Consider the following 25,851-nt stretch of genomic DNA (forward strand, 5'->3'; position numbering starts at 1 on the left):
CCTTTTTTTTTTTTTTTTTTTTTTTTTGCAAGGAAACTTTGTGTTGCACATGAAAGTTACACAGAAATTAAAAAAAATATTGTTGCAATAAAATCCTGCCTAGCTCTTAGCTTGCAATAAAAGTAAGCAGCTAGTACAACTAAATCACAAGACATGTAATTCTTTACAGACAGTAGATGAAATTGGTAGTTTGGAGATAGTATTGTCAGATTCCACAGAGTGCCATTTTCTTCTCCACTAGTTTTCAGTGGATTTCAGCCCAGTCTTTCTCACTCACACCTCAATAGGATGAATACAGTTGCCTTTAAACACCTTTTTGACTTGCAATCTCCATTATTGGCTGTACTACTCTGAACCAAAATTTTCTAAATTTTAACCTGATTCCTGGTGAAGGGAATGGAACAAGAAGGCATTTTTGCCTTATTGCCTGTATGAGGGTCATAACTCCAGAACTTGCTTCTAAACACTTGAGAGTAAGAGATTTGCTGCTGATTTACAGGGAAAGCAAGACAAGGTTTAACCCTCATTGGCTTCTGGGATGTCAGATACCATAAAGGTGATTGAAAGAGATAGGCCACTGAGTGCATTCTCAAATATCTTTCTGGGGTATGCAGGGGAGAGTGTAATTGTCACTGAAAATTGATAGCTAACTGCATTTAATCTGATCTTCTCTGAAAGGGTAAGAGAGTATAGCACTACTCAGTATTTACCATGATTGTTTAAAAAAAAAAAATATTTATGGCATTTATAATAACCAAAGAGAACAAAAAAAGAAAATTTCTTTCTTGTAAGCATAAAAAGGGTCACGTTCAACTTACTTGAGGAGAAAAAGGTAACTAAGCTTTGTTAGAAATCCATAAACCATATTTATTATTATCAGGAATGTTATTAGAAGTTTGTGAAATCTCTAAATTGTTAAGAACCCTTTATAGAAAATCAGAGTACTTCTGTATAGTTTGTATAAGTACTCATGGCACAATATACTGGATATAAATTTGTTTGTTAAGAGCAGTTTTTCCGTTTACTGATCAATATTCACACTAAACCCCACAGTGTGCTTGACCTGTATTCAGCCAGGCACCCTGAAGAAAAATTTTGTGAAGAAGAAAGTTTAAGAAACTTGTGACTTAAAAAACATAGATGAATGACATTAACCATATGTCACTCACTGATCTTAGCTCTGTTGTTCATGGCTGCCAGTAAATTACTGTACATAAATTATTTTTGGACCAAGTGTTTAGATACCTCTGGAAACAAAGAAGAAGCAGAATTTCAGAACTGAAATTATTCCTTTCTTTAACATTTGTATGGGACTGAGAATCAGCAAAGACAGCTCAGCTACTTCAAATGTAACTACATCTCACAGGACAAATGATGGCCTCGTGTAGTGGGTTTGGTTTGTAACCAGGCAGAAACACCAATTTATTGTAGTGGTTTGGTCCAAAATACTCATTACTGTTTACCTTCTGTGAAATAAGAATTAGGAGAAATGTAAAGCAGGCACCAAACTTGAAAGAATATAAGGAAGTTTATTAACAGACCTAAAAGAGGGAAAAGAAAAAAATTCATACCACACCTTCAGAACTCTTCTCCTCCCCCCACCTTCCTCCCTTCTCCCACTGACAATGTAAAAAGACAACCCTTAAGATGTTCAGTCTGTTTACCACTTCCATAATAACCTTGTTCAGTCCATTTAGGAAGAGAAGTCTCTCTTGCCCATGCTATGGAAACATCACAATGAGACAGCCACCCACTTCCAAATATTGTTCAGTCCATTTAGGAAGAGGAGTCTCTCTGCTCGCATGCGAGTCCCTTCCCCTGACTTGCAGCTTTTCCCACAACTGCTTTCAAGGGTCATCTCTTGAAGTTTTTTGGGGTACAATTTTAAGGTTGAGCCGTTCAGAAACAAAAGTTCTCTTCACCCATTTCTGGGAGCATTTCATCTCTAAGAACAGAGGCCCTTCTCCTTCCCTGGGGGCAAAGGGTCTTCCTCATCTTCATCTTTAAGACTATCTCTGGGAGCATCTCTAGGAACTGAGGTTTTCTCCTTTCCCATTTGGAGCAAAAGTCCTCATCGCTTCCATCTCTCCCTGTTCAAACTTCTCATGAAATTACAGCTGCTTCAGCATCTGCCTATCTCAGTGTAGGTGCTTTTGCTCACAAGTACAAGTTGAACGCTCCACTCCTCATGCCTTCATGAAATTACAATGGGTACTCTTAATATATCATAGCTTTACAACAGAATTTCAGCTTTAAGCATCTCCTCTTTCTCTTCCCTCAGGTTTTCAGCTCTTCACAGCACTAAAAGGGTTAATCTCACCTCAGCCTTGCAGCTGGAATGTCGCTTATCGCTGTTGGTCACATGATCTTTTGCTGGACAGCGGGGCAGCTTCAGCTGAATCTTGGCCGCATCGGAGCGGGGGGAGAGCCGAGCCGCTCTGACTGTGACAGCAGGACTGTGGGGGGGTTCCGTGGGTGGAACAGGGCCCATCAGCTCCAGGATGGCCATGGCCCGGCCCGGCCCGGCCCGAGCAGGACCTGGGCCGGGCCCGCTGTCCCCCGCACGGGGCCCGCAGCCACCTGTCCCAGCACCAGAAACAAGAGAGGGCTCTGCCTGGGGTGTGTCTATTCTTAAGTGTGTATCACAGAGGCCGTCACAACTTTAAGTGGCTTAAAGAATTGTCCATATTCAAACTGGCCAGCTGCTAGGTTCTGTCAGGTCACAGAGGAAGCTGTAAGCATCCCTTTGCAAGAACATCACTTCCAGGACTATGCTTAGTAACCCATGACACCTAGGTAGCCAAGAACTTAAATTTATATTAGCATAATGTTTTTTAAAATTGAAACATTGTATAAACTCTTTCATTGAACCTGAAAATAAAATTTTAAAAAAGGAAGGAAATTTCTATAATGGTGCAGTCTTTCTGTTCTTAATGAATCCATTTTTCTACTGCCCCTTAAAAGGAGGGCAATCCATCCAGATTTTACAGCAGCTCTTAGGTGTAAACCATTTAAGGGCCGTATTGGGTTTGCATGGAAAAGTTTTGGTAGTGGAGAGGTTACAGGGGTGGCTTCTGTGAGAAGATGCAGAAGATTCCCCTACATCCATGACATCTTGTACCAGTTGACTCCAGCACTGTAGTCCAGGGCCAAGCCCATCAGCGAGAGTGGCAGCATTTCTTGACCTATTTAAGAAGAGGGGAAAAAAGCCTGGCACTTGCAGCCAGAGAGGAGTGAGAGCAACAACCCTGATGACATGAAGAGCAGTGCAGAAGAAGGGAGAGAGGTGCTCCAGGTGTCCAAGCAGAAATTTCCCTGCAGCCCATGCTGAAGACTGTAGTGAAGCAATCTGTCACCTTCAACCCCTGGACATCCCTGGTGGAGATGAAATCCACGTGAAGCCCATGAGGAACCCCACGCTGGAGCAGACAGATGTGCCCAAAGGAGCCTGTGACCCTGTGGGAAGCCCTTACTGGAGCAGGCTCCTGGCAGGGCATGTAGACCTGTGCAGAGAGGAACCCACGCTGGAGCAGGTTTGCTGGCAGGACTTGTGACTACATTGGGGACCCATGGTTGAGCAGTTCCTGAAGGACTGTAACCTGTGGAAAGGATTGATTATGGAGAAGTTTGTGGAGGATTGCTTCCTATAGGAGGGACCCCACACTGGAGTGTGAGGAGTCCTTCCCCTAAAGAGGAAGAAGTGGCAGAGCACATGTGTGAGGAACTGACAGCAACCCTCACTGCCCTTTCTCCTGTGCTGCCGGAGTAGAGAAGGTAGGGAAATCAGAAGTAAAATGGAGCCCAGAAAGAACATTGGTGTTTTAAGGTGTAGTTTCATTTCTCATTATCCTACATTGATTTGATAGGCAATAAATTAAACTAACTTCCCCAGGTAAAACCTGTTTTGCCCATGACAGTAATTGGTGAGCGATCCCCCTCCCCTTTCCTTCCTGTATGTTGACCCACAAGACTTTCATATATTTTCTCTCCCATTTCCAGTTGAGGATGGAGAGAGCAGATTTGGCATAAGAATATATAAATAATATTATATATATATATATATATATATATATATATATATATATATATATATATATGTATGTTATTTACCATTAATACATGCTTTATTAATTTTACAGCATTTAAAAAGTACATCACCCATATGCACATTACCAGTTGTTATTCATATAAATTATAATAGAAGCAGCAGGCTGGATCGATGGGCCAGGCCAATTGTATGATGTTCAATAAGGTGACATTCTGGGTCCTACCCTGGGGTCTCAACATCCTCATGTAGCACTGTAGGCTGGGGACAGAGTTGTTGGAAATCTGCCCCGTGACAAAGGATCTGGGGGTGCTGGTTGACAGTGACAAAACTTGAGCCAGCTGTTCTCAGCTGACCAAGAAAGGCAGTGGCACCCTGGCTTGTATCAGGAATAGTGTGGCCAGCAGGACCAGGGCAGTGATTGCTCCCCTGCACTTGGCACTGGTGAGGCCTCATCTCAAATCTTTTGTCCCATTCTGGGTCCTTCAAATCAAGAAAGACATTGAGGTTTCCAGAGAAGGGCAATGGAGCTGGTGAAGGGTCTGGAACACAAGTCCTGTGAGGAGCAGCTGAGGGAGCTGGGGGTGTTTAGCCTGGAGAAGAGGAGGCTCAGGGGTGATCTTATTGTTCTCTACAACTGCCTGAACGGAAGTTGTAGCAAGGTGAAGGTTGATCTGTTATCTCAAGTAACAAGGAATAGGACAAGAAGAAAATACTTTATATTCAACTTGGGGAAGTTTAGATTGGATATCAGGTAAAATTTCCTCACCAAAAAGGTTGTCAAGGACTGGCTGCCCAGAGAAATGGTTGATTGAGCATCCCTGGAGGTAATTAAAAGACCTGAGGTGTTTAGGGACACAATGATCTTAAAAGTCTTTTCCAATCTAAATGATTATATGATTCCATTCAGTTATCTTATTACTTTTGTGCTTTCAATGCCACATAACATTCCCATCCAAGAACTGCTCATTTGTTGATAAACAGCAGTCTGAAACTTGCTATTACTTTCTGTGTTTAATATTTGGATTACATCAAACATTTGGAGAAAGAGACTGCATTTTTAGTTACAGACAATGTATTACATCCTTTGCAATTACTTTAGTTTTATTCAGGCATTATTGTATCCTATCTGAAATGAAAACTTTGATCATAGGTTGTTGTGATATCACAGATCTAACTGGTACTCAAATCCTTCAATTGCAACCAATAGTCAGATGTGAGGAGTGAGGGGAGGAGAGCCCTCTATCATTTGCTGGGCTGCTTTCTCCATTTGCTGTTGAACTTCATTCTGCATAAGGAGTAGAACCAGAGTAATGATATAGGAAAAACTGACAACTACTTATTAGACATGAATTCTACTAATTTGAAACTCTTCCTAATATCTGTGGTTTAATCTTTTGCCTTTTCAGATTTCTCTCATGAGAGGAATTTTGTTTGGTTCAGAGACCCTTTGGCGTGTGTGCACAAAATTTGCACATTAGCAATTCTTTGGCTTTTGCAATATACACAGAATATCAGCAGGAGACTTTCATGCTCTCTTCTTGACTCTGTTCTAAGTCTATTATTACTTCTCCCATCTATCAACTAGATTTGAAGCAGAAATTTTGTGTTACAAGAATGGTTTTCACTATTCTCCACACTGCTGTTGTATGCAGAGGTGTACACTGCTGTTACTCACCTCTTTCTTGAGGATATTCATAGTGGGAAGTAGTCATGTATCTGCCAATGGCACCTGCTAAGTTGAGCCCTATGGTCTTTCACTGCTTGACCACAAAATGGATCGCTCTCCTAACTGTGTCATGAAATGTCAAATACTACAGCAGTATTTGACACAGAGAACAAACCTTTTGAAATCAATATCAATCAGAAACTAGACCCTGAACAAGACATCTGGCATGAAGAAAGTTTAAGAACATGTCTATTTCTTTTTCATTGTCAGGTAATGCAGTGGTAGACTGATCTGCTTCACCTTCCCTGTCCCACTGTGTCAGTCCTTTATACCATTGAATCAACACTCTCATCAGCATTTCTGTTGTTGCAGAGATCCTGCATGTCTCTGGAAATGTTTTAACAAGTAGAGTTCCATCAGCTTGCCAAGAATAGCTGATGATTTTACAGGTTACTCTCTCTCAGCTAGAAGAAACTCTGCCCTTTAGCTGTTCAAGTGAAATTCATTTTTACCTGTCAAGACTGAAAGAGAGACATTGAATGTCATAGCCACCTGTCTGTGTACCAGCATGGCTGGCCAAGTCTGCTACAATCTCCCAGGTGACTAGAACATTCAGGCTAGGACATCAGCTCTGCAATCTGTGCAGAAAGCACGTTGGGTTCTTCAGCGCTTCAGTAGGGCAGCTTGCTCAGCTAACACTTGTCAGAGTGAAAGCTGAGCAGATTACTCCTCCTCCTGGCATTGATCAGGAAGGTTTGTATCAGCAATGGCAGGAACCTTGTGTCACTTTGTGTTACAGGGATCCACCTCCTCCCCTCTAAGATTCCTTACATTTACCAAGAAAAGTCAAGAAAAAGGTTGCATTCATTTTCAGTGATGAAAACTATGTAAATAATGGGAATTAAAAACCCTGTTAACAATATTAATATCAGATTCCCCCTTGTCACCACATTGTTAAATTTTCTTTGGAGTTCCACATAAATGATGGAAATATTTCTATCTGCCTTTTACTTTTTGATGACTTTTCCATTTTCTGCATGGTCCTTGTGTATATTTCTCTGTGAAATGTATCAGCATTTTTACGGCCTTTGTTGGCATCTGTGCGCTTATGCATATCTGCAGAGACCTGTAAAATGTCATGGCATCAATGACACCTGATCCTTCTTACCAATTGCCATTGCTGCATCTTCATCCTGTCACTGTGGACTCCCTGCAGAAGCCAGTAGGTCAGACCCATTTATCCTCCTCGCAAACACAGTCTTGCTTTGAACAGCTCTGCATATCCTTAGTATTACACAATCTTGAGTAAACTCATCAGCCACACAAAAAGATGGAATTGCCACAGAATGGAAAGATGGAAAACCACCACAGACTTAAATTCTTACATCTGAATTATTGTATTAAATAGCTTGATCAAACAATATTAAATAGCTTGATGAAGCAAACAAATAATTAAAATATTTACTAATTTTTTTCTTTATTGTTTATAAATTGTCTTAGAGAATGTAAAGTGAAAGTTGCTTAGCGGATATTACAAAATTAAAAGCCAGTTTGGAAACAATGTTAGCCAAGGTGTCAGGAACAATATCCCAAAGGACAGTTTTGGGTAGGCAAAATTTCTTGGCAGAGATTCTATTCATTTGGAATGAATTCTATTCATTGACAGAAGTTATTTGCCCTTCTAATCAGTATGCCAAGTAACTGAACCCAAAGAGCTTCAATTTTTAGACTACTGCTGAAGTTTGAATTGATTAATTATAGTCAGAGTTTGCATGTTCTTCACTTACCCTTAAATATGAACAATAAGAGGGACATTAAAACTTTCCCAATTACATATCAGATCATAACCCAGGGGCAGACAGATGTCACTGTACTTCGGTGAGTAGAGTTGAGGTCTGGAGAGGTCAATTCACATGTCCAAGCTCATCTAATCTACTGGTAGCAGTGCTAAGAATAGACTTTGCTGAGTCTTTGCAGAGCTCTCTGGTCGTTAGCCCTTCCTGCAAGTTATGGATATCTCTCTTGAATATGTGTATGCTGCAAATCAGTTGACAATAAAGACACAACCTAAGCCACATGGAAAGATAACAAATCTAGACAGTTACACTGGCTTGTGTTTAGTAGCATTAAAATGTGTGCATTTTTATGAATCACAAGGTGTCTTCGTTTTCTTTTTTAGGCAATAGAGATCTTGCTAAATTTGAGCACTTTGAAATTCACAGTCTTTTAGGTCACTTTATTTGGGTGCCAGGTCTTTTGAAAGGAATTTCCATGGTTGGGAGAGCATCACTAATGAACTGCAGTTCATGATAATGAACTACAACTGCTGTAGCCTTGAAATGGAAAGAGACAGTCAGGATGAGGAAGGAGGGAGTTAACGAGGTGAGAAAGCAAACACGGATTAAAGATGTTGGTGTAGGTCTACTGTCTGAGTCTTTGGACAGCTACAGGAAAAATGGCTGGTCTTTTTTCAGAGAAAGAGGGAAGCAACTAAGGCTGTATCAAGGTCCAAAGCATGATAAAAGGTCAAACACTAACATAAAATATTGAGCTGCCACCTCCCTTCACTGCTGTGTTAATACTTTTGGAAAGGCCCATTACACAAATCCCTGCTCACTGGGGTGAATAATGCCATTAGTAGCTGTCTGCTCTGAATGAAACTGTGAATCACTGATCGTATGTGATGAGGCTTCCTGCATGCAATTCATGGTACAGTTCCTGAGTATAAAATAGAGTTTTCTCTCAGTACAAAATATCCCAGCATCAAAAAGCTAAGGTAACTGTATTTGTAAACTCTTCATGGGTATTTTGAGATGCCTGCTTATTCCAGCTAGTTGCCTGTTGGTCTGATATCAGTAGAGAAGACAAAATGTATATGCATCTTGTAGGATGTCAAGAATGTGACTGTAATAAAAATGTTCCCTGCTTGAAATATAACAACACTTTTAGTGTAATTTGAAGGCCTGCTGTTCATTCAAATTACTCACTATGTGGGCTGCATGCCATTAAACTGCACAACATGTAAGAATAGACAGAATTTTCTTTCCCTGAAAGAAATAAAAAATGTTAGCCTGCAACATTTTCTGAGTAGCATAATAATATTTATATAAGAAAATTAGTACTTTAAAAATAAAGAAAAAATTAAAGAATTATACCACATATGCAAGTGGATTCTGCCCTTTTCTCTGCCACTCTTATCATAATACTGGTTCTTGTTGATATACAAAAATATGACTTTGCTTCGAGCTTTAAAAGCCTCAAAAGACCAGGACTGTAACTGCAACCATGAGAGTCTCTGCGTGGACAACCAGCTAGGCACCTACTAAATCAAAACTTGAGTTGTTTGAGCATTTCTGTTGAAGAAGGTGGTAGAATTGGATGGTAGGTGTATGACTTCTGTTTTTAGGCTCTGGATCATTTAGAGTATGTCTCAAGAACACAGTGTGGACTGTACAGAGAAACTTGAACCTGTGCTAGATGAGCTAGCTCCAAAGTCAAAACCAGTACAACTACCTTGGCTCATCAGTTCTCTCAAAGTAATTCATTCTGCTGAAAAGTGCAGTGAAATGCCTTCAGTGACACTATGATTGCACACCTGAGACCTCTGCTAGTGCCCGGATCATGTGCTGCATAGATAAACGCTGCTTGCAGACATGTCCAAAGAGCCCACAGCCTATACAACCACCAAAAGATTAAAGGTTTGCCTTGCCAGAAGTAAGAGGTTTACTTACTGTGTAGCCATGCAACCACTAACACTACTGCATTCATTCTGAGGGAGTCATTTAAGTATATAAATGGTGTACCTAAGAACACAAAAGCCCACTTAACTACTAGACAGTTATGACATGACTATAATAATAGTATCTGTGGAGTCAGAGTCTCATTGTTTTTTCAGTGGAGGTTTGCAGATTTCACTTGAAGCTAGAACTTGTCCAGTAACCCTTCTTTCTTTTTTTTCTTTTTTTCTGTAACAGAACTTGCTAAAAAATTGGATTTCTCGAATAAAGTGAAATTGTTTTGTAAGAGGTAAAGCAGACTTAAGTTCCACTCGGTGATAGCCTGTCTTCATCAAAATTGGACTTCAAGATGTACTAGTTAGCAGAGTTGAGACTTTGAACCATTCTGAGTAAGATGGTTCTAAATAAATGAGCAGTCTCTATCCTGTAACACTGCTGCAGTGTTGGAACAAGGATGAATGCAGGTATATTCTGCCCAAATCGTTTTTGCTGGCATAGACAGAGAGAATCCCCTTGCATTAACTGCTACCACTTCATCATTCTGTGAGTAAAACAATCTCACTAAATCTAGAAAATGCTCTTCCCTTGCTAAATTTGCAGATATCTCACAGATAAACTCTAATTCATTGCTGTGTGGACATTAAATATTTCATTTTATAAAATACTCCTAATATTATTTCAGGAAGAACTATGTTGATGAATACAAATTGGAATCAGGCAAACACTTTATTAAATCAAATTTTGGCTGGAAACACTACATATAGAAAAGATTTGCTTAGAGATGGATCCTTAATCTGTTCTAGTTAAATAAAAAGATTCTCCCTAGGGAGAAGAGCTACCAGAGAAAGCAGGGAAGAAGAATAGTTTAAAAGATTTCATTAAGGTTCTTTATGTATCTTTTAGCAAAAGAGAAGCTGCTCCATGTAAGTCTGCAATTTATTATTTCAATTAAACCAAAATTTTAAATATACATGCCTGTTTGGTTTGGGGAATTTGACTAAATGCAGTATGGCAGGGTTTTTTTCTGTTGTTTTTGGGCATATATTATTACTTTACAGAGCTTCACCATGATCTTCTGATCTTCAACCATCAAAAAATAACCCCAAAATCACTAAATTTCTATTGGCAAAAGATTATCTGGATATTGTCGCAGTTCTCCCTTCATAATGATTCCAGTATTCTCACATTATTTAGATTTTTAAAATAAATATTAGCTCAGCAGTATCAGATTTGGAGACCTTGCCCTAGTGTCAAAAGTCAGTAGATGCTGGCATTGCTATTGTTCCACACATTAAAATCTAGAGCTCAGTTCATGATTTGGAGCAAGTGTGAATTCTTTTCAGCAAGGCACAGCACTTCCGACCTCACCCTCATGAGGCAGTAACACTGAAAAACCATCAGCACAAATATCCCAGGCTAGTAAAAAGATACATTTTTTTACCCACCATTTTATAAAGTATCAAAAAACTCTCTCCCCCCCACCAACAAAAACAAACCAAACAAAACAAACAAAGAAGAAAAAGAAAAAGAAAAAGAAAAAGAAAAAGAAAAAGAAAAAGAAAAAGAAAAAGAAAAAGAAAAAGAAAAAGAAAAAGAAAAAGAAAAAGAAAAAGAAAAAGAAAAAGAAAAAGAAAAAGAAAAAGAAAAAGAAAAAGAAAAAGAAAAAGAAAAAGAAAAAGAAAAAGAAAAAGAAAAGAAAAGTTGCTAACTACCTTTAAGTCTTGAACGAGTCAGCTTCTTTTCCCAAGGCATTATGTATGGTCATGTTGTGGCCTCACGTTACTAGGGGTAGGTTATTCTGTGCTCACTAGCCTTCCCTTCTTTGCTCGCTTTTGTATAGGTCTGTGCACCCCACACGAGTCCCCTGACCTCATCAGCACTCAAAAGTCTGCAAAAGACATGCATATCTGATGTACATTTCCCAAAAGTACTGCATCAATCAGTGAAGCCTCAGTGAAGCCTTTTTATGAGCTAAAGTTCTGATGAGGTCCTTACTATCGCTTCACTACATAGGCAATAAACTTCACCACAAATGGCCTGAGCTCTTCACAGCTCACTTTAACAGCTGAAAACAAGGATTTATAACACAGCTTCTACAATTAAATACACTGAACTTCCTGCACGCTCAGTACAAGAGTAGCATAAGCTCTGCAGATTGAAAGCTTTCCCTCCTGTCCTGTTGCTCTGCTGCCAGGATGTGAATGTTGAACTATGAATGCTTTGTGTGATCCCTCATGCTATGAAAAAATGAGGTAACTCTTTCATAACAGGGAAAAGCTGGCCTCAGCATCTGAGTGCAGTCCGGTTCTGTCCAGGAAGATGGCTTCAGCATGATAGTCAGGGCTGCCTTCCTTTGCACTGTAGTCTTTTTATGCAGGTTTTGCTGGATATGGCTCAACACAAGTTGCTCTAATTTTCTGTTAAAAGAACTTCCAGAAGCATAGTGTCCAGGCATTTACCTCAAGAATCAGAAATAGGAAGCTTCTCAATAAGATTACCAACACATTTTTTTGAACGCTCTTTTGATGTTTCTCTGTCTGTCTGGAAATTCAGTATGGGAAGCTATACTGAGAGAGGCTACAGTCACCAGAATTGATTCCCTGCTGATCAAAACCAAAAGACAGCTGTGAAGGAGAGTTTATACCATGTCTTAGTTCATACCTTGTTAGGAGTTCACAGAGCGAAACTTCTCTGTCTGTTCCATTTTCAGCAGATCTTCTGTGCCTGTCTAGCCAATAATGACAACCCTGTGTATCCCCTGGTGCTGCAGCAGTAAAAAAAAAAAAAAAAAAAAATCCATTTGAAAATATCTCACCCTGAAAAAGAGTAAGCCTAAGAGAGATTTTTTTTTTAATTGCCAAGTAATATTTGGGAAGATAATCATGGAGAAAAATACCTTGAATCAGAAACGTATTGCTGAAAATTACATATTTCTGATAACTTCTTCCACTGTGCTATATGACATAATGGTGTGCTAAGCAGATATACCAGAAATACACTGAAGTATCTGGTAGTGCCACAGGAATTCCAGTATTGTGAAAACTCATAGGAACCATGTCCTACAGCAGTATGCTTGTGAATGTTTGTGAAATTTACAGAAAAGGAATTTGAGTGGCCAGAAGAAATGATAAAATAAAAATGTACTAATTAAAGTAGCCAAGAGATGCTTTAATAATATATTTGTAAGGTAGATTAAATGAGATATAGAAAACACTTAAGGGCATATCACTGTCCACCTTTCCTCAAGAAGGTGTTTTTAGGCACCGGGCCACCACAGTATCACCAGAATCTGTAGCATATTAATATGCTTTGATTTTTCCAATAAATAATTTTTTTTCTTCCATCTTTTAATAGTTGTGTAAATTAACCAGAAACATGCTATAGTAATAACATTCTGACTAATCATAAAGCTAAGAATGTGAAAACAGACAGAAGTCCTTGTGCAACAAATCACTAGCACTCTGCTCTGGCTCATAGTTTCTAGGCATATAGGTGCAGATTTCCACACTGCAGTACTTCCTTCAAACCTTAGCTCACAAATACCTCCTTTCAAGTCAATACAGCAAATCAAGATCTGATTCTTCAGACTATCCTTTCAGAAAATTTTTATTTGACTGAGTAGCCTGAGTATAAAACTGAAGCATATGATATCTCATAACAGGTCTGTCATGTATAGAGGCAACGTGGGAGCAAAAAGATGTCCCACTTGCCTGGTATTTGGAAGGGCAATGCTGTCTGGTTTTGGTCAAGCACTTTGTAACATGGGATTCAAAAATGGATAGAATACATTTCACGGCATCTGTCAGTGTCAGGTCTGTGCCAAGTGGAGTGTGCCACAGCAGCTGCCTGTGGCTCTGCAAGGGACACAGGAGTACCACGACTGTACTTGGAAGCCTTGCAGTCTGCTCAGTTCACAAAAAAACGTCTGCTAGCTGGTGCCTGATCTCAGAACAGGCAATGCCAGCGTGACACATGCTGATGTTACACCTTGTTTCTAACTTACCCTTCTGAGCACCAGGGCTGACTGGATCATTTGTCCATCCAATTTTTCTGCTTTAGGCCCTTTATGATGCCTGTGCTGGATCTTTTGAGTTGCAAATGGGACACTGGTGTCTTTGCCATCCAGCTTTTAACCATCACTGGGATGCTTTATCACCAGGCCTATGACAGACCAAGTTAATGCTACAGCTTTCTCTTCTCACCACATGGTCATACAAGATGTGGACTGAGGCCAAGTATATGACTCTAGGACTCCAGTGATATTTTTAATAGTATTTTTTAAATATTATTGTCCAGGATACATTTTTTTTCTGGTCTTTTTAAGTACGGTCTATGTAAATACAGCAGTCCTGCATGAAATCCACTGTGTGGCTCAAGACAATATTACATTTATTGCTTAAAATTTAGACAACACTAGAAACTTAAACTGAATTAACTGATATTCAGTGCTCTGTTCTGCATTTTCTTGGGTGATGAAAAACAGAAACAGGGAAAAGAACAGTTAGTGATTCAAAAGATCATTTATGGCATATACTACTTGCTAATGTCAAAAGAGTTGACCCAAAACTCAGATTGTGAAATTTTTACAACAAGAAAGACTGTCAGCACTCTCATTGATTTCTTGTCTTTAAGGGGTGTTGCCTACATTAGGTTTGGTTTGGGGTTTTGCGTTTTTGTTGGGGTTTTATCTGCTTTGTCTTTTGCATCCTATTAAAAAAACAGTAAATTTAAGCTAATGCTGTAGTCATTTGGTCTTCCAGTGATCCTTTCACATTTTGTCCTGCAATGACAATTCTGGCCTTGCAAACCAGGAAAAAACAAAGCCAAGAAAATGAATCAGGTCTGTAATTTATCAGAGTGCTTTTTCATTATAGCTATCTTTAAATTGCCTTTTCACACAACAACGTACCTTAGAGTGGAGCAAGTTAAACCAGCAATCATATCAGAGCTCTTTTCATTGACAGAATATAGCAAGTGAATTTTCTGTAAATATGCATCACCTCTAATCCTGCAGGTGATGGATAAAGCTTAATCATAAAATTTCTATATTAGTCACAAATGCTACTTTTTACATGAAATTTTTTCATATACTTTGTTTACATGTGTAAGGATTTTAAGTGTATATGAACAGAAATAGTTGGGAGCTATTAAACACCACTAGCTTTCTGCATAATAGGAAAAGGAAAGTCTGTCTGCTGGACAGACTAAATTGCTTCAAACAGGGTAGAGTTTCAGGATGCAGCTCCCAGAAAGATCAACTTAATGTACTGAATAGGAGGACATGATAAAGGGCAATCAGAAAATGGAATAGAAATGGGAAATGAAAACTACTGTATCTGTAGCCCTTTGAGGGACAAAGAGTGCAGGAACAAAGTTAAAATAACATATTTGACTTGAATGATGTGGTAAAGGTCATTCTGCCTCTAACAGAATGTATCAAAAGTGCATTAAGTCAGAGATTACCACCATTTTAACAGATGAGAAAGAAATACTTTGGAAAAACCTCAGTATAAAAGCTGCCTTTTTTTGTTAGGCTACAGTGAAATCTGCAGGCCAAAATAAGGAGCATTTGTTTTATTGTATCTAGAATAATATCTCCTTAATTGTCTGAATTACAGTTTCAGGTGAACATAACATGTCACCAAGCAGAATTGTACTCTATGTTCCACAGATTTCATTATTTTTCAGAACAGTCTTATTTTTCACATTCATGTATTGTAGTGGTTAGACATTTCAAATGCAGTAACAATAATTTCTTCATATCTATGTGATTTTGCAGTTCTAATTATACTGCATTTTTAAATTATGCATCTATTTCTCTCTGTGTATTTGTGTCTCTGCATGTAACGATATGTAAACATATAAATAAATGTATTTTATTTATATATACATTTAAAGCTTGCAAATAAGATTCCCTTTTGGATAACAGTACATATAACAGAAATTAATGTATCAGCCAGATAATTATTCATTATTTCTAACAATGAATACCACATACCACATACTACAGTGTCACTGGTACTACAGTATATTCAGGTAGTAAATAGAACATACTACGCTCAAAACACTGTACCAAAAAACCCCACTTCTTTGAATTCATAGCTAGTTTTTTCAGTTCCCTGCCTCCATTTCAAAATTTGGGGCAGAGACATTTAAATTAAAGGATCTGGACAATATCCCAGTGTCTTGCTCATTCATTAAACACATGCTGCTGCCTGATTTTTCGGAGAATCTCAGCTGCAGTGATCATTGAATCTGTGCAGATTACTGGCCACATCACAGTGCTTGTACTTATTGGAAGGATTGGATACTGTGCATAAATATATTCAATTTCCACAGCCCAACCAATGCAAAAATCCCACATTTTGACAGGGTAGTTAATGTAATTTTTAAAATTTGTCCAGAAAATGCAATTAGTACAGATCTTGCAGTCTTTTCATCATCTGAGAGGATGGTCACAAAGTAGGAAAATGCAGTGTTAAGTCTTTTTCTGCTTCAAGCAGTGCAACAGGGGTGATGTAATTAAATTGGAAACCACTGGGCTGCTGCCAACCATGTGCTTCAGAAACTGATCACGTGAACACTTTTAGGAACTGAAACCCACATAAGCTAACATTTCCTGAGGGTTTGGAAATTTGCCCAGTAAATACAACCAAAATAAAAAACCTAAAAACAAAGCAAAACCACCCTAAAAAATAAAAAATCAAACAAAAACAACCTCAAAACCAACCCTGCAGAGGAGATGGTTAAAATACATAAAAAAACAGATTTGAGTATTTTTAGGATAGGATGGTATCAAAGCCCACCACCATGCTCTTACACCAAGCCTACTTATGAGTATGGAACATCAGAAACCTTAGGAGAAGAATGGGATTTCAGAAATGATGATGATGATGATGATGATGATGATGATGATGATGATGATGATGATGATGAAACATTCAACTAATTGTTTTGCAAGGGATATTTTCATTTAAAACAGCCACTACTTGTAAGTCAGAACTCCCTAACATACTTCACTCTCTCTTTAAACTAAATTTATATGAATAAATAATAAATCCAAAAACATATTACTCTGACTTCCAGTGTTATTTACGCATTTTGGCAAAAAACATTTAGACTTTTTCTTCTTCAGTCAGTCTTGAAAAGTCAGATGGGAGTCTGAAGCACAAATTGTTCTTTTCAGTTCTCATCTCATCATCTGAGGTTACTGAAGGTGAATACTCTTTCTGAGCTGAAAAGTTAACATAGTCTTAAAGTACATCAGGCCAATCCCTCCAATTAATTTGGAACATTCTGAGAAACTGTGCTCTTCACCCACCTACAACTGCAATTACTGAACAACTCTCAGGCTTCTACATGGCACTTAGTGGTACACTTTCAAGTGCAGTCTGTAACCAGAATGAAATGTACCCATCCCGCTGCAACAGGGACATAACCAAACATGTACAATAGGAATGCTTCAGATTGAGTCAATTGTTTTGCACATCTCTTTTTATAGCCATTCTCATTGCATATCTGAGCTGGAGTAAGCATTAGAAATGGTTAGAAAAAGAATCAAAGACGCTTTTAATTCTATAAAGTATTGATTATAAAGATGAAATTGTTTAAGTGGCATGATGGTTAGGATACATTTCTCACCCATATCAGCTCAGTTCTGTCATGCTGAGTATAAATTAAGCTGGACATACAAGTGCTAGTGCTATCCTACAGAACCAGAAAAGGATCATGTTCACAGAAAATGGAAAATGGTTAACTCTAACAAAATAAAATTAAGCAATTATTTTTATGGATTGATTTACCTTCTATTTCAAAACAGTTCTATCATCTTCTAATGAATAATAGTTCACAATGACCTGTGATGGAATCTGTAAGCAGGTGGAAGAAGGGAAGTGACATTTGCTCCCCAAATTAAGAACATACAGTCAAACAAAGAAAAAAAAAAAAAAAACCAACAAAAAAACAAACCCAGACCAAAAAAAGGAAAACTTCTCTCTGCAACAGCTCTCTTTAAGCAAGACATCAAGTTGCCAAAGTGCTACTTAGAAATTAGTTACATTTTTGAAAACTTCTTTGTTTTTATGGAACAGGTAAACTATAAATCAAGATATAAAAGAAAAAAACAGTCTCTCTGTTCTCAGGACAATATTAAAGAGGAGTCATTAGTATATGATGGAACAAATCTATCCTTGGCTCACCTGTTACTGAGTCAGCGTTAAAGAAGAAAGCCAGCCAAAGGGAAACATGGTGAAGTAACATTTTTTTAACCCATAAAGGGAAATGAACCAATTTTATTTACTTCCATGTATCATGAGTGTTTTGCTTGCTGTTGCTGTTAATAATTAATAACTTTGTTACGGTTACATCCTGGCCTTATTTTATTCACTGAAGGGAAGCTGAAGAGTGAATGACTTAAGTCCTGAGTGTGTGAATTTCTGCCCATTTCCATGCACTGTTACCTGATTCTCAACATTTTCCTTCTGCTGCTTCAAAAACCAAAAAAAAGCTCTCAAAAAACAAAAGAAACAACTACCACAGAAAACTGAACTTTTACTTCCACTTCTGATTATGAGAAGAGAAAGGGAATGACGGTGAATCCCTTGCTTCATCTGGATAAACAGTTGTGAGGGCAGTGTCTTGTTGACAAAGATATTCTTGTCTCTGACCCTGAATCAATGGCTGTGGCTGTACCATTTCAGATTGGGAAAATGCTCCTGTTTCTCCCCCATCTCCTCCATCTCCTCTATCTGCCTAACGTTCTTATGATGACATCCCAGGACACCATATTCAGTGCTAAAACATTGCCTACTAAGATGAAGAGCCCTTGGTCACCATTATCTTCCTGATCATTACTTGGCCATGGCAAATAGTGTCTCTCCACTGATATCCTGGAAATATTGGTGGGAGTCTTTTGCTGAACACAGTTGCAATAATAATTGCAGGTCCCAAAATTTCTTCCCAGCAAATGTTAGATTTAGGAAGCAGAGGAGAGATACTGAAAAGTACTCTCTTGCTTTCAGCAAACCACATGAGCAAGGCTGTGGTACAAATCATTCCCCTAACCCAAGAGAGTCTGTTGCTTCCCCTGCCATGTTTTTCAGAAGAAATCTTTCCATCCTCTGTGCTCCCCACTCTCTAGTTAAATACTGATGAATGTTTATATGTCTTTGTTTTTGCATATGTGCATACAATAATTTTGGACCTACTCCCTTTTATAACCCACTCAATGTTTTTCTAAGATCAAAGTTATATTTTCTGAAGCTCTCTTCTCTGACATCTAGGAATTTCATAGAATTTATTGGCATTTCTTCCATAAATATTCAAATGCATTAGTAGAAAGGCATGGGACTGGTTACAAGTTACTTTAGTCTACTATTGATCCACAGATTTGTAACAGGCCCTGGCAGAGATTAGGGAAATTGTAGTTATCTGATTCTATCCAAGAGAGTTTAAGTGGCATGATATCCGAGACAGATAAAGACAAAGCCAACTGCATCCTAGGCTGCATAAAAAGCAGCACAATCAACAGGTCAAGAGAGGTTCCACTGGGAGTACTACATCCAGCTGTGAGATCCCCAGCACAGGAAGGACATGGACCAGTTGGAGTGAGCCCAGAGGAGGCCACCGAGTTGATCAGAGGGATGGAGCACCTGTCCTATAAGGAAAGGCTGGCAGAATTATGGATGTTGAGCCTGGAAAGAGAAGGCTTCAGGGTGACCTAATTGCAGCCTTCCAGTACCTGAGGGGATTTACAGGAAAGATGGAAAGCAATTAGTTACAAGAAGCCGTGAATGATTATCTAGCTGTTTGCAAGAGCATGTCGTGACAGGAGAAGGGAGAATGGCACTGAACTGAGTAGGTTTAGATTACATGCAAAGAAGTTCTTCACTGTGAGCATGGTGAGGCACTGGAATAGGTTGCCCAGAGAAGTCATGGATGCCCTATCCCTGGAAGTGTTCAAGGTCAGGTTGGACATGACTCTGAGCAACATGGACTAGTGGGAGGTGACCCTGCCCATGTCAGGGGGCTGGAACTAGATGATCTTTAAGGTCCCTTGCAACCAAGGCCATTCTACGAGCCTATGATATTCGTGTTTACATATGATTTTGGTATTGAGTTACAGAATGTTCCAGTTTGGCCAAATTTAGAAATACATCCTCTGAGAGAAGGTAGGTCACCACCCCTCCCCCACCAGGTTCGGGAAAAATAAATTTTCCTCGAAGGACAGTGAAGGAGATAAAACTATTTATTTACCAAACACATGGGAAAGGAAAATAATGCTAAATAATAAAATCCTCTACTGTGGAGAGAAAAACCTGGGAAAGTGTCAGAGTCCTCCCTTTGGTCTCCTCGGAGCTGGGGCTTGGCCCAGGGCCAGGTCCTCTGTGCTCGGTAGAAAGTCCTCCTGATGTGCTCGGAGGTTGAAGCAGTCCAGTAGAAAAGGGAGAAAATCTGAAATTCCAGGGAAGGAAAAAAGTTCAACTCTCAGTCTCTCTCTCCGAAGAAAAAGAAACTGAACAACTGGCCAAAAGCTGACCGGGCAGCCGTAAGCCGGGTGCCTCCTCGCTCCCCTGCCACAGCTGGGGAAAAAACCTGCTATCTCTGTGTGACCTTGAACAAGCTGCAAACTGCTTTGAAAGTTTTGCTCAGTTTTTCCTTCCCCCTCTCAGGCGCAGTTTAGAGGCATAGAAAGGCACAAGAATTAATTTCTGGGCATAGGGCAGCAACATGGGATACACATCATAAAGTCACCCCAAGACACAGAACCACAAAGGTGACTTTCTCGAGCACTCATCTAACTATGTTCTTGAGTTACATATTGCTGAACTCTAGCAGGCCATATTTTCATGTTCTTTAAGCAAGCAGCCCTTCTACAAGCTAATCATTGGCAGCCTTGTGATAACACATGAGCGAAATCCAGTTCTGGCTCTAGCATCCTTCACCTTCAGCATTTGATTAAGCCATCTTGTTAGCTCTTGGAGTAGCCCTCTGGACACTAATTCTTTAGCAGAGTCTTTCTTGCTTCACATGGGATCAGATGATTGCAAAATTCTTTGACAGATTTTCATGGTCACTGATGACAAAATACCTCCAGGAATTTTTATGCCTCTTTTCTTCATCACACATTGTCTTGGTTCCACCTAGGACAAAGCTAATTTTTGCAGTAGCCAGGAGGACCAGGGATTATTCTATACAACCTCATATCACTTTTTGGGAACGGGGAAAGAAATCCCTTCTGGGTCATGTAGTGTGGTGGAGGGAACAATAGGGTATTCCCTATTGGCAGGTGTTCCACAGTAAGCAACCACATGTGAATTGTTCACCTTCTTTTTGTACACTCTGTCATTAGTATTGTTGTTGTTACTGTTCGTTGTCTCATTTCATTGCTGTTTCCAGCAAATTGTACTTATCTCAACCCATGATCTTTACCTTTTGTGCCTCCAATTCTCCTCTCTATCCCACTGCAGGGGCAGGTGGGGAGTGAGGAGTGATGGAATTGTGCATGGTTTGGAGTAATTCAGTGGGAGCACTAAATTGTGGAACACCGTTCCTAAACCAAAACACATATTTTTGTGTCAGGGCACTGAAAACAGCAGCATCTCTGTTTTCATAGTGAGATAAACTCTTCCCTGGGAAGAGTTCTAGGGATAGAGGAATAAGCAGAAAGAACTCACATAAAAATACAAATCTCCATCGTTTTAAAATTGCATTCCTTTTTATGTGATATGCCTTGAACAATAAATTATTTTGCATTCAGTTCTACCAATGCTGAAATGAAAGATTTGGATTTCAACAACTCCTTTTTGCTTAATCAAAATACCCATGGAAACAGATATTAGAAAATCCCTTTGAAGATTTCTGTAATATCTCTACACTAAATAATTCTCTTTCTAGAATTTGTACCATTTCATTTTTTAATTTTCTTCCTTTTATTTTTTCTTTCCTTTTTCAAGTTGAAGGAAAAAAAACCCCAACAAAATAGGAACAATTCTAGAGAAAAGTAAAAAATATAAATTCTTTAAAATTATATTAATTATGAAACTAATTATAAACTCACTGGACTATTCTGGTTTTGTAATGTGGAATGGTGCCATTTTTCAGTCATTTTTGTTCAGAAGTTTCTGTTATAATATTTCAAGAAGCCAAGAAAATTTGCATCAATGAAGCAGAGGGTTTGGCTTCTTCCTTTAATATTTTATTTTCTTTTTGGCTGTTCTTGACAGTAGATTTGGCCTTTGACAAGCATGTCTGTCCTGACAAATGATTGCATAGAGTAAGGTTTTAAATAATAAAGTTAGTACTTGATATGTGCATGCAATTCTCCTTTAAAATCAAGGGAGCAGCAAAGGGTAGCTACTCTGAAAGGGCAGGGATGCCCCATAGACAGGGGGCTGAGAGCAGGACAGGCAGTGGCCTCCCTGGCCACTGGGAGAGCAGGGCAGGGCTAGTGACAGAAATCAGGATCAGCTGAGAGCCTGAGAGGCCAGTGGGCGAGGTACAGGCTTGAGGCAGGTCCAAGGCCAAGACAAGGTGTCAGATCTGCCAGCCTGGACCAGGAGGACATGAAACCAGGAAGGGTCAGGGTCATGGCTGTCGTGCAGTCCTGGTAAGGGCCTGAACTTCACCTTGGTTTCTAAGCCAAGGGCAGGAGGCTCTACTGAGACATCTCCCAGCTCTTTCTCACACAGCTCTTTCCCAGGAGCCTGATGTAAGGGCACAGTACCAGGACTGGTCCTGAGGACAGCCAGCCAAAAGCTTGTGGTAGCAGAAGTGACAGAGACTGCTGCTGTACATAGGCTCCCAGGTGCTTAGTTCCCCCATTCTTCCAAGGAAACCAAGAAATTTCCAAGCTCTAAAAGCTATTTTGCATCAGAGTTTCACTCTGAGTCTTTGTTCATAACAAGGTATCACACTGATAGGCAGACAGGTGAAACATATTAATCGTTATACAAGTGTAGAACACTCTAGCACAGAGATACAGTCCCAAGAAAGATGTTTTATCAGGATTCTACAGGATGACTACTTTATGCTTCTTTGTTTATACACTAAATTCCAAATGTGCATATTAGTGAGGCACATGCCTCCAGCAGCCATCAGCTAGCCTGTGGTTCTGAAATAATCATGCAGCTAATCAAGAGAGACATAAATTACTTTCATTAGGAACTTCCATAATGTTTGGCATTGCCATCTTCCTTGTCCACTCAGATGGGTATAGACAAGACAAGATTTGTATGTAGTGATTGCATCAGGCTGATGATTTGAAAATGTCTCTAAATTTTTATCAATGATGAATACTAATAATTTGTCTATAATTTTATAATGTAGAAATGTGGAAGAAACTCTTCATTCATTCATCTTGAGCCATATTGAGTTCCTTCCCATCCATGTTTTTTACCAAATAATAAAGCTATGATAGGTAATTTCCTCCACAGCTTGAATTCTTCTGGCTTTTTTGAGAAGCAAGAGTTTGACACTGGTGTCAAATAAATTAAAAATCAGCTTAAAGGTGGCAAATAACACAGCAGTACAGGCAATAGCATTTGAACCTGTGTATAGAGGAAAGCAAAATAAGAAAGATTAAAACATCAGCACAGTGCAGGTAAGGATCCTTTCACTTCTTTATAATGCATTATTTAATGACTTTATGTGCTATGATTTCTAAGTACATGGTGCTGCATATCGGATGCTGAATCTGCATAGCCAACCCAGCCTGCCATAAAAAACTGCTTTTGAAGCTTAATCTAGTCAAAAACCTACACTACATTAGAACATTCCAGTCTGAAGACTACTTCCAATACCCTCACATACTGCAAGTAGGATGTGAACACAATTGAACACTTTGGGTACAATATAAGAGGAGAAAATAGTGATTTTAAACTGAAATTGTAGGGGAAAAAAAAGAAATAATTCTTTGTTTCATAACATAAAGACTCTAACAAAATTATAGGAGTATCAAGAGAAAATATGATATAGAGGCTCCCCAATAAAATTACAGTGGATGAAAAAGCCAATAAAAAGCAGCCAGAAACCAGAGTTTCTACAGAATGTTGGCAGGGGGAAAAGTCTATCCAAATGGTAAAACAATAATAAAATTTATTGATAGACTTCTTTGCTTTAAAACTTCTATATTTCATATTTTCTCTTAGTATCATAACTCAGATCAAGATTTTCTTCTGTCTTCTTTTTGTCTGCTAGGTATTAAATAAGATTTTGGAGCTCAGGAAAATGAGATACTAAAAATATTGTTTTCAGATGAGGACTGTAAAACAATGTACAAAAAGCACCTACCTACTCCAACAAACTACTTAAAGCAACACATAACCCCTCCCCTATTCAGAATTTGAACTTCTGAGATAAAAATCCATCATGGTGTATTGTTAGAGGAGAAAAATTCACAAAAAGCCCACAACAAAATCAAAAGCCAAAACTGAAACAAAAATACTCTAGGAAGAAATGAGCAGGTACCTTTCAATTTTTGAAGAATTAGGAACTTGATTTTTCACAGCATGTTTGAATATACTCTATCATATAAAATCTGTCCATTACTATGTCTTCAAACCCCTTTTTAACACATCAAAAGCGTCAGTTTCAAAGCCTTACATGATGTGTTTCCTTCTCTCCTTAGTATTAATTTATCTTGCATGAGTTCCCCCTAAAAAGGAGCTGTTCACAAAAAAAAATGCAGAAAGGGACCCACAGAGTCTTGCTTGAGTCTTACTCTTGGCTGATGTGCTTTCTTCGCAAATTTTCCTCTTGTTCCTATGTTCTCCTTTATGCATAGTTAATATGATACACAGGCTCCACAATGAAATTAGAGTGAATGAAAAAGCCAGTTAAAACAGCTTTAAAATAAAGAAAAATCACAGCTTTTCCTGCTATCATTACCTTTTCATGACAGTCTGTGTGCAAGATATTGCAGAGGCAAACTCATGTCTCTGATCAAAGAGACACATCTACAGACAAAGCCTTCTTGCTCAGGCTACAGGAGGCACTACGTTTGTAGACCCCTGTCCTGGTGGGGCACTTCAACCACCCTGACATGTGCTGGGAAAGTAGCACAGCAAGCTGTAGGCAATCCAGGGCACTCCTGGGAATGCGTGAAGGAAAACTTCTTGAGCCAGGTAATAGTCCTACTAAAGGGGTTGTGATATTGGACCTGATGGTCACCAAGGTAAGGGAGTGAATCAAGGACATCAAAACTGGAGGTAGCCTGAGCTGCAGTGATCATGCACTAGTGGGGGTTTGCAGTCCTGAGGGATATGGGTGAGGTAAGGAGTAAAGTTAGGGTCCTGGACTTTAGGAAAGCAACTTTCAGCTGTTCAAGGAGATGAGTCAATGGGATGCCCTGGGAGACTGCCCTGAGGGACAAGGGAACAGAACAGAGCTGGCAGATCTTTAAGGATACCTTCCATAGAGCACAAGAGCTAGTAATCCCCAGGAGCAAGAAATTGGTCAAGGAAGTTAAGAGACCAGCATGGAGGAGTAGGGAACTGCTGGTCAAACTACAGGGAATGAATCAAATTGAAGCTGAAGATAGGACTAGTGACCTGTGAAGAGTATAGAGATGAAGTTCCGTTGTGTAGGGATTGGGTAAGGAAGACCAAGGCAAAGCTGGGACTGAGCCCAGCAGGGGACACAAAGAAAAACCAGAAGGGCTTCTACAGGTATGTTAACCAGAAAAGGAAGGTCAAAGAAGATGAACCTGCCTGATAAGCAATGTTGGAAAACTGGTAACCAGGGATAAGGTGTAGGTTGAGATATTCAACAACTTTTTTGACTCAGTCTTCAATGGCAGCCTCTCCTACCATATCTCTCAAGTGGATGGACAGCAGGATGGGGACCAGAGGAGCAAAGTCCCTCCCATTCTAAGGTCTGGCTCATGGCCACTTGAGGAACCTGTGTGTATGAGACTATGAGACCCAATGAAGTACATCCCAGATTTTTGAGAAAATTGGCTGATGTAGTTGCCAAGCCAACTCCATGGTATTTGAAAAGTCTTGGCAGTCAGGGAAAGTTCCAGATAACTGGAAAATGGAAAATATTGTATGTCTCTTTTAAAAGGTTAGAAAAGAGGACCTCGGACACTCTCAATGCATCAGCCTCACCTCTGTGCCTGGGAAGACCATGGAACAGATTCTTCTAGAAGCTGTGCTAAGGCATGTGGAGGACAGGGAGGTGATTCAGGACAGCCAGCATGGCTTCACCAAGGGCAAGTCCTGCCTGACCAACCCAGTGGCCTTCTATGATAGAGTGACTCCATCAGTGGTCAAGGGACAGGCTACAGATGTCATTTTTCTGGACTTCTCTAAAGACTTTGACACAGTCTTCCACAACATCTCTATCTCTAAACTGGAGGCAGATGGATTTGATGGGTGGTCTGTTAGACGAATTACAAAATG

The sequence above is a fragment of the Aphelocoma coerulescens genome, assembly GCF_041296385.1.
Source record: "Aphelocoma coerulescens isolate FSJ_1873_10779 chromosome Z unlocalized genomic scaffold, UR_Acoe_1.0 ChrZ, whole genome shotgun sequence".
Lineage (NCBI taxonomy): Eukaryota > Metazoa > Chordata > Aves > Passeriformes > Corvidae > Aphelocoma > Aphelocoma coerulescens.